The sequence below is a fragment of the Dermacentor andersoni genome, chromosome 10 (assembly GCF_023375885.2).
Source record: "Dermacentor andersoni chromosome 10, qqDerAnde1_hic_scaffold, whole genome shotgun sequence".
Classification (NCBI taxonomy): Eukaryota; Metazoa; Arthropoda; class Arachnida; order Ixodida; family Ixodidae; genus Dermacentor; species Dermacentor andersoni.
Window position 1 is genome coordinate 10,863,361 of NC_092823.1, and position 6,744 is coordinate 10,870,104.

At 44.5% G+C, this 6,744-nt stretch overlaps 1 long non-coding RNA gene and 1 other non-coding gene across 2 annotated transcripts; both read left to right on the forward strand.

The window, feature by feature from the left end:
- The first annotated feature begins 711 nt into the window (after positions 1-711).
- TRNAT-CGU (transfer RNA threonine (anticodon CGU)) lies at positions 712-784 on the forward strand. The gene has a single exon. It is a non-coding gene; the product is annotated as a tRNA-Thr (tRNA).
- Positions 785-3,239: 2,455 nt separating this feature from the next.
- On the forward strand, positions 3,240-6,072 carry LOC140213712 (uncharacterized). Its single transcript, XR_011890605.1, has 2 exons — positions 3,240-3,551; positions 4,712-6,072. It is a non-coding gene; the product is annotated as an uncharacterized lncRNA (long non-coding RNA).
- The last annotated feature ends 672 nt before the right edge of the window (positions 6,073-6,744 follow it).

A 6,744-nucleotide genomic window follows, 5' to 3' on the forward strand; every position in this document is an offset into this window, starting at 1 on the left:
AACTTCACGCGTTACCACGAATCGAACTCAGTTTAGCGCTAGGTTAGAGCCGTCGCTTCGATGGGTGCCGCCATGTTTACTGACGCAAAGCTTTTGGGGCTGCTATTTGGGCTTCCGCTAAATCAGCGAAATAGCGTTCCCAACGCAAAACCCAAACGTAGTTTGCGTCTCGCGCATGCGCAGTGGCTTCGACACTATTTCTTTGGGGCCCCAAAACGTTTGGGGCCCCTACTCTAAAACTCTCTAATATATTTCCTGTATCCTCCATAGCGTCCGGGAGAATTCGAGGTGACCAGCGGTCGGATCATAAGAAGCCAACAAACACTGACACTGAATTTATTTCCATTAATTTGTTGTTTCTGTATTTCTTTTATTAAGCACAAGTAATTTCCCCTATGTTGTCCTTGGTGTCAGTGTTTGTTGGCTTCTTATGATATGACTAACAAAAATCGGGCCCCTCGGTTAATCCCCTTTTTTCTCGCTTATTACATAACGAGGGTCTCGAATCCGGCAACATTGATGCCTTCAGGTAGCATGTGTGGGTTTATTGACCAGTTGCCTTCACCCCAAAAGATCACGTTCTCGTGACGACTGTGGCAAAAAAGGACGGTCCACGTCCGCCGCCAAGGTCTGAGAGTGGTGGCGCTGGCTAACACTTCCAGGTTTATACTAGGACACATAAATACCCAAGAAAGTGCATGGGGAAACAGCGCCGCGGTAGCTCAATTGGTAGAGCGTCGCACGCGTAATGCGAAGGTTGTGGGTTCGGTTCCCACCTGCGGCAAATTGTTTTTTCATCCACTATAATTTCCATTAATTTATCGTTTCTGTATTTCACTTATTAAGCACAAGTAATTTCCCCTATATAGTCCTTGGTATCAGTTTTTGTTGGCTGCTTATGATATGACTAATAACAATCGGGCCCCTCGGTTAACCCCCTTTCTTCAGCGGTCGGATAGTCATTTAGGGCGCGCAGTACTTCTGAACTGAGTGTTGAGGGAACAACAAGAAATTAGTTGGCGCGGACTGGGGAGAAGTTCTTTACGAGTAGGTTGTTTTCAAGCGTGGACGAAGACAATCAGCGCCTCAATGACCTAGCGACAACGTTGGTGATCCCTTCTAAGTACTCGACAAAGCCTTTTAGCTCCGGGTCTGCTCGTTGCTGTTCAACGAAGTCTTCCGCGCTAATTGCTCCAAGGAAGGCGTCGTCATCCTCGTCCTCTTGCGGCGGCGGGTCAGTGAGGGCGCGTGATAGGCAGTCGACATCAGAGTGTTTTCGTCCAGACATGTAGATTACAGTGATGTCATATTCTTGTGTCCTGAAGGGTCCTCTAAATTTGCTAGCCAACACTACCCTTGATGGTCGCTGATGACTTTGAACGGCATGCCATATAGGTAAGGGCGGAATTTTGCTGTAGCCCAAACGATGTCGAGGCATTCCTTTTCAGTCATAGAATAATTGCCTTCCGCTTTAGCGACCGGCTAGCGTAAGCTATTATCCGTTCAAATCCGTCTTTTCTCTGGACTAGGATGGCACCGAGGCCTGTGCTGCGGCCGCTACACTACGCACCCGAGCCGCTTCGCACTCGCACGGTGCGCTCTATCATGCGATGTGAAGCGTTCGAGAGCACGTGCTGGTAGGGCACGCTGACGTCACAGGTATAAACAGTCGCTTGATTTATTGAACGTGACCGTCGCGGCGGCGAAACTATTGTGGAAGCCCGAACGTTTCAGAATACGGTCCCAGATTACACAACGTTCGGTGACAACAGACAGCCGATAGAACCACCGATAACATTCCAGAAACTTCCGATACATGTAGGTGCGTCCCGCGCTGAGCGATAACATTTGTATGTCGATGAAAAGCGCTCACCCCCAAAAAAAGATAAGTCCTCGTGTCAATATCTTACGTGAATCCGTTACGTTGTGAACAAGGGATTTCCAAAGGCTGTATTTCCATATTACTAAATTTTTTGAAATTCATGTATAACAATTTTGCCAGCTTTAGATGTGCTATAATATGCAATTCACATAATTGGGACATCATTTTTCATTATCGAGTTGGAGTTGTAAACTTGATAGTGTCGTTTTCAGAAAATTTGCGATGTTTGTCAATCGTTAATAAAACATTGACGACCTAAACCAAATATTCGAGAAAAACAGTAGCTAGATTTTAGGCTTTTCCTTTCAAATGCAACAAACCTCGTCAGATTTGGTGCAGTGGTTGCCGAGGAAAACGAATTCTCCTTTTACATGTATTTAGACAGGAGGAGCACCCGAGCTAAATTAAGCTTCCTTTTAAAGGTACACTAAAGGCAAATACTAAGTAAAGCTAAAGTGGTAGATTAGTGCTCGAGAATCTCTAAGGCGTCAATGTTATCGCGAACAAAGCCTTAGTAGCCGAGAAATCGAGGTAAATGCAGGGCATGATTAGAGACTCCCCCGGGACATTCAAGCACTTGCCCGATGACGAAAGCATTCCTTAGTTAAACTCGGTCACTAGTACTCAACTACTTGTTGAAAAAAACGTCCTCGTATTGTATTATAATATGAAATAAAATGCTACATGTCCAGTTCCATTTCATGTTTAGAAAAAATAACTAATTGAAATTACCGTCGACAACGACGCGGGCGGTCGAAAGGCTTCGTTTTCACTCTGCTCTGCGCTGCCCACGCTTTCGCGTTTCAGTACTTTCCTATTCGCGTAGTGCTACAGCGGTTTTGCTGGCTTGCGAAAGTCGCACAAACTACAAGTAGCAGAGAATTCAACTTCCATGCGATGTTGCGGAACGCCTGAACGGCCTACGCCACTTGACCAAAAAGCAGCTGCAGCGGCGAATCCGCATCTCTGTTTTGGCTCGGTGCCGCCGTCTGTCGGGCGCCGTCACAGAACACCTATAAAAACTGGCGCCGTTTTACTCGCTGACGGCAGCAAAGGGCGTGCATGCAACGTCACCACTCCCCGGATTGGGTGGCCGGAGATTTGAATTTAGAAAAAGGTATTCAGGCCCTTCAGATACAATTTTCTCGTAAACCAAGTGTTATAGCGGGACAATCTTGAGGCTAAGCAACCCTGTGTTACCATGTGTCACGTGACGGTGGCTTCCCGCCATAGAGTTAGTAGAACAACTCTAGAGGAAAAGCTGGGCCGGAAAAGTGGGAACCTCTAGGGCGCCGCCCTGTTGCTACTGGTCAATGTGGCCAGCGCAATTAATATTGAAAGAGCTGAAAACAAGTACAGGTCACCTTATGCTTTGTCATCTAAATACGCATGCCTGATGGCTTTATGAATGTGGTGCGTTAATATTAAGTTTATAGAAAGCGATCGCTAAGTCCGTGACTTATGTAAATCGCGATGTACGCATTCATGCAATAAAGGATGACGCGAATTTCGGTTTCGAATCAGTTTTTTGGACGCGTAGTAGTTTCGTACAGTTTAGGTTTGAGGCGTTGGTTTGACATGCGATCGCACGTCGACATCGGACGCTATGGCACACTCGTGCCTTATGTGCCACCGAAGCCCCGAAGTGCTCTGGCATATACCTTCACATGTAAGTAAACGAATGTATCTCCTTGTAGAGAATATCACGCGAGTAGGCAGCTCTTGTGGTGCATCACAATCGTTTGAGAAGCGTCACAGTAGAGCATTTTTCTACATGCGGAGCGGTGTTTTTATTTGCTGGTTTCCCTTCAGTAGGAAATTGCTGGACAGGCGGACCAGCGCACCGGAATTGTACTGGCAAAGCCACAAGCAACTCAAAGAATATGTTTAATTTAATTGTTGCACTTTGAACAATCATGCTTCTACTAAGGCCACAGCAGAAAAACAGCCATGATGCCGAGTATTTCTGTGCCACGAAGTAATCAAGAGGCGAGTGCCTAATGCGGACGAAATCGAGTGCATCGAGACTTAGAACGACAGAAAGCTGAGCTAGTTGGTAAGGATTCATTATGCAAAACAGAGGTGAGGCGTGCAGACAGGACACAAGAGTAGAGAAGTGGGCGGCGCTCGTGTTGTTTGCTTGTAAATACTCTACTCTTGTGTCCTGTCTGCACGCCTCACCTCCGTTTTGCATAACGAGTGCATCAACCCACATATTAATAGCGTAGGCGTTTTATTAACTGTGCAATATTTTCAACACTTCCTTGCATGCCATTTCATATGGAATATCTTTTTTGGTCACAAATTTGTGCAGCGAATCTATTTGCATGACCGACTCCGGTCCTGTGGGACCGTTCACTTGCCCTTGATGCTGAGTCTTTTACATGTATCCATAAACTGCAGATATGCACATCACATCCCTGCGAGCATTTTCAAAATTCAGGTATTTTAGACAACAGGCACATATGCAATACTGACATAATCTCAAATACCACTAAGCAGCTGGGACACATTTTTGTTGACCATACTCGCAGGTAAAATAAGTAGATCATGTGGACAGCTCCAACTCATTTTCCTTAAATCAGTGTGTACAAGGGGTATGCAAAAATAATTTTTTTTCTCGCGCACCGATCATTTTGCTGTATAAGCAAGAAAACCCACCACATTAGTGTAACATATCTTGTTCATCACACTAATATGTGCTTTAATTTACCAAGTGAGATGAGTTACTCTTATGGCTCATTCAGTCATATCACACTGCAAGCTGCATTCATCAATCTTCAATTGATGAATGAAGGGATGTAAAAGGGATGTTTCCCTTTTATGCAGATACGCAATGGCAAGCCCTTCCGTGTGTTCCAAAGGTAAAATTTAAGCTCTAAATTAAAGAAGACATTTCTAGTCAGAAACAAGCAAAAATAGTGAATGTAGAGTATCAGAAGCCCAAGGTACAGAAATTATGAGAAGTGCCGAATGATTTTAAGGAAAGAGTCGTATTTGAATATGCAAGACTCTTTAGTGGAGGTCAAGCAAGTCAATATAGGTAGAATACTCTGCAAAATTATGCGAGTGAGGGGATGTCAAACAATGGGTCAGGAAATGCGTTGTTTTTCTGCAAAACAAAAGCTGATTGTCATTACATAAGTCACTTTAGCATCATGAGACTGCTGCTTGATAAATTCAGAAATAAACCAAAAAACAAGACACGCAAAAATAAAAAAAAAACATTTAATGATGCTCTCTCCACACTGGGATAAATAAAACAAACACATCACATCTAATGTGGACATATCAGACGCCTTGCGAAACAGTAAAGGAAAAATTCAGTTTCGAGCTATGGCACTTGCCGCATAGATGTGGGGGCCTTGCACTAATAGTGATAGTTACCACTGCATTTAGAAATTGAAAGCATTCATGCAGACAAGGATGATTCTTTATATTTTTGGCTACCACGTCAAATGCCTCCACCAAGTGTTACAATGCTGCACGCAGCCATACTAAGGATCTCGCAGCAACACCTGCAGGCAAAAAGCAGAAGCAGTCAAAGTGCTGGTGTGTTCTGGACACTATGTTTGAAAACTTTTAGGCAAGAAGAGTGCAAGAAGCAGACATAACAACTGAATTTATTTCCATTATTCCCCATTTGAATGGCCTTTTCTTTTTGCTTAGACAATGCCTACGCCTAGCCACAGCAGCACCCTCATACAGACTCCGCAAGCCAAGAGGCCGTGGAGGCAAATGCAGTTAACAGGCAAGAGGCAATAGCACTGGTATCGACACTCATCTAATTTCTTTCTTTTTCTTTCGTTTAGGCAGCCAGCACACCTTGAACAGCCCCCTTGACTGCGGGTGTGTCACCCTAGTTGCCAAGGAAACATTTGAGGGAAAGCGACAGGCAATGTGAACAGCCACTTCTCCGTGTAAACGATACTCCTTCTCTCGGATGACTCCTACGCCTTCCCACGCCAGCACACTTGTGCACAAAGATGCCGCGGAGGCACGTGCAGGTCAGAGGCAAGAAGCAGTGGCACTGGTGTCGACATTCACTCAATTTCTTTTTCTTACACTGAAGCAGCCAGCACACCACGAACAGCCACCTTGACTGCGGGTGTGTCTGCGCCTGTTGTACGTATGCTCATAATAAACTTCAGTAAACTTGAACTTGGTAATAAACTTGAAGGCAAATGGGACATTGATGCATTGTTTTTTTGAACATTTATTGCACACATACAATACATGTTATTATTTGCAGCGCTACAGGGCGTATTTTGAAGCTTCCCCCTATATTTTGCACCTTTAATTATGTATGTGTTGTATGGCCCTCAGTGCAGTTCATGTTGTAGCAGCTGCTTTGTCTGTGTATCGCCACAGTGGCTTAAGCTCGTGATATCTACATACTTCTCTCACATATACAAAATAAAGTTCTATGTAGTCCTCGGTGTTACAACAAAAATGAAAGTAAACAATCCGATTGTGGAATTGCGTTTATTACAGTGATTCCTATGACAGTTACTGACACGTTGACAACTTGAACTGGTCAATTCGTCCATAGCCTCCTCTATTTTTCAAAAATAAAGTAGGCTATGATCCGTCATGGCAAGGAATTGTATGCATAAATAAAAAAAAAAGGGGGGGGGGTATGTGTGTGTGTGTTTGTAGTGGGGGGTATAGGATTAGGGCGGTACGAAAAAATGTACCAACGCCGTCCTCTAGACCCATTCCGTTAAGGTACCGTAACAAAGCGTATTATGCATAAAGTTCATACAACCAACTCTGATATTACTACACACGCCAGGCGACGCGAGCTACATTTGCCATGACGCATTCGCGACTGCACCGGATGCCCTCCATATTAATCTCGT